Below are 3,522 nucleotides of genomic sequence, written 5' to 3' on the forward strand. Positions count from 1 at the left end.
TCAAATCATGTTGACTTACATAATTTTTAAACCATTCTGCAAAATCCGCTTCAATAAATTGATCAACTTGTTCATCACTTAAAGTAATATGATCTTGGAGTATGAAGTCCACAAAGATCCTATAGTACATAAATTTCAAATAAATTAAAATTATTAATATCAGAAAATATTATTAATAGTAAGAATATATATAGGAAGATAAATACTCACTCAATATATGACTTAATTTCATCACAGTTTATTAGTATATGATTCATGGCTGCACTGAATTCTTTGTCATCTAAATAACGAGTTTTGCATTCACCAGCCAAATAACCAGGCAAATTAAAAATAGACAAATTTTGCTCAATTGAATCATCACTTTTATCATTTTGCTTTGCGTCGATGCTAGTTTGGTTAAAATAGTACTCACAAAAGTGAGAAATCTCCTCAATTAGGTATGATTCAACGATAGATCCTTCAACATGTGCTTTGTTCTTGACCTTTTTCTTAAGATGATGGAGAAACCTATCATGAAAAAATTCATAACAAAAATCAAATAAAAAATAATTGGCTTCATAAAACAGTAAAAAGAAATTTGAGAATAAATATAGAGGTGTGACTAAGGTACCTCTCAAAAGGATACATCCATCTATATTGCACAGGACCACCGAGCAATGCTTCAAATGGCAAATGAATAGGTAGATGTTCCATTGAGTCAAAAAATCCAGGAGAAAAAATACGTTCTAATTTGCATAGCACAATTGGAATATTTTCTTCAAGCTTATTGAGAACATCTTCTCGTAACGATGTTGAGCATAAATCTCGAAAAAATTGACTTAACTCTGTTATTGGCTTCCATATCTGCTCTGGCAATGAACTAAAAGCGATTGGGAGTAAACGTTCCATAAATATATGACAATCATGACTTTTCATTCCATATAACTTGCCCTCTTTCATGTCAACACATCTCCCTAAATTTGAAACATATCCATCAGGCATCCTTAACTCTTTCACCCATTCACATATTGTCCTCTTTTGCTGGAGGGTAAATGTGTAGTTTGCTTTGGGTTTTATAATTTTACCTCCACTTTGTATTGGTAGTTCTAAACTTTTTCGCTTGCAGTATAATGACAGATCCATTCTAGCCTTTGCATTATCTTTAGTCTTCTCTTTAATGTCCATGACAGTATTGAATATATTATCAAATACATTCTTCTCAATATGCATTACATCAAGGTTATGACGGATTAAATTATGACGCCAATAAGGCAAATCCCAAAATATGCTTCTTTTGGTCCAATTATGCATACTTCCATATCCTTCTATCTCAAGTTGCTCAACATCACTTATCATAATTCTAAACTATATCCCATATTTGCTCTCCAGTCAATCTTGGCGGAGGTTCTGATCTTTCAATTCTATTCTTATAGAATGCATCCTTGTTTCTTCTAAACATGTGATTATCTGGCAAGAATTGTCTGTGGCAATCAAACCATGATGGCTTTCCCCCATTTTTTAATTGGAATGCGTTTGTTCGTTTCATACAGTATGGGCATGCTAGCCTGCCTGCTGTCATCTATCCAGATAACATTTCATATGTAGGAAAATCATTAATAGTCCACAACAATGCAGCTCGCATTACAAAATTTGACTTGGAATGAATATCATAAGTTAAAACGCCATCTTCCCATAGTAGTTTTAGCTCATCAATCAAGGGCTGCAAGTATACATCAATCCTAGTTTTGGGATTACAAGGACCAGGGATAATCATGGATAAAAACATGTAAGGAGTTTTCATGCACATAGAAGGAGGCAGGTTATAAGGAGTGACAATTATTGGCCAACATGAATATTGTTTACCAGATTGACCAAAAGAGGTGAATCCATCAGCACATAATCCTAGTCTGACATTGCGTGGTTCTTGCGAAAATTGTGGATATTTTCTATCAAAATACTTCCATGCTTTTGAATCTGATGGATGCTCAATAACTCCTTTAAACTCGTGATCAAAATGCCATCGCATGTGAGGTGCTGTGTTCATTGAAGCATAAAGTCTTCTTAAACGAGGTATAAGCGGTAAATAGTGCATTCGTTTCAAAGGCACTTGTTTACCCTTTTTACCTATCTTATACCTTGGAGAATGACAAAATTTACATTCCTTTCTTGGTACATCATCCTCATTGTAATACAACATACAACCATTAATGCAACAATCAATTTTATTGCTTTCCATGCCAAGTTTCGATACTAGCTTCTTTGCTTCATAAAAATTGGAGACAAGTAAGTTTTCCTTCGGCATCACTTCTTTCATAGCTTTCACGAAATCATCAAAGATTTGTTGAGATACATTCCCTTTAGCTTTTATACTCAACATTTTAACTGCCATTGATAATTCTGAATGATCAATACATCCCTCAAATAATGGGCGCTGAGCAGACTGTAATAAATCATAAAATTTTTTAGCTTCTGCATTCGGAGGCTTCTCCATGTGTTCTTCAAATTGACTCATCAATTCTGATCCAGCAGCATCAACCACCATAGATTCATACGAATTTCTTATTGGCACATTAGCATGCGGAGAAGAACATGTACCTTTTTGATTATCATGATCTACATTCAAATGCAAAGGACTCTCTCCATGTGAATCCCAACACCAGTATCTTGGCATGAAACCATATTTATATAAATCTAGTGAAACCTCATCCGGAGTTGAGAAAATCTTATTTTTATGTTTGTTGCAAGGACATCTAAGTACATCACCGTCGAGTACAAATTGAGGTTGTTTTCTAACTGTATCAATAAAATGTCGAACACCATTAATAAATTCCTGTCGTAATCCTCCTCGGTTTGGCAAATTTCTATTGTACATCCACTTTCGTTGTTCTGGAATTTCCATATCTACATATAAAGTATATTAAAAATTAGATTAATTAAATTATATTTTTATGAGATAACCAACTATGAGTATAATTAATTTCATGTTACAAAATTATAATATTATATTTTGATAAATATACATCAGTGAACATAAAAAAATTCTAAAAAAACTATCTATACTATGAACAAGAAAAATTAATTAAAAATTGATAAAAAATCAAAACTTAACAAAGAATATTAACAATGATATTATCAAAACTAATTTATAATGTAGTGTTTCGATCCAGCAAATAAATTGATTTTTAACATATAAAAATATTAATTTTAGCCTCTTCAGTCTTTTTCTTCTAACCGTAAAGTAGTGCATAAATTGAATACTAAAAAAAATTGTATTTTTTTAAAACTTAATTATATTTATTTATTTTTTATAAATTTAATATAATTAAAAATGTGACAAAAAATTTATAGTAAAATTAGAATACAAATAAGCTTGCAAAATATATTATCTATTAAAAGACTAATATTTTTCAAATTAAATAGAAGAACTGATAAATTTTGGTATCCTAATAAAATAATTTATACATATAATCTCTCAATTACATTCTCTTTTTATAATCATTTACAAAATAAATATGAAAAATAGTTATTAACTATTTTCAATAA

At 30.8% G+C, this 3,522-nt stretch overlaps 1 pseudogene; it reads right to left on the reverse strand.

Moving 5' to 3' along the window:
- Positions 1–206: 206 nt before the first annotated feature.
- LOC110263330 (uncharacterized) lies at positions 207–2,878 on the reverse strand (annotated as a pseudogene).
- Positions 2,879–3,522: the final 644 nt, after the last annotated feature.

The sequence above is a fragment of the Arachis ipaensis genome, chromosome B6, assembly GCF_059453495.1.
Source record: "Arachis ipaensis isolate K30076 ecotype BB chromosome B6, ASM5945349v1, whole genome shotgun sequence".
NCBI classification, from domain to species: domain Eukaryota; kingdom Viridiplantae; phylum Streptophyta; class Magnoliopsida; order Fabales; family Fabaceae; genus Arachis; species Arachis ipaensis.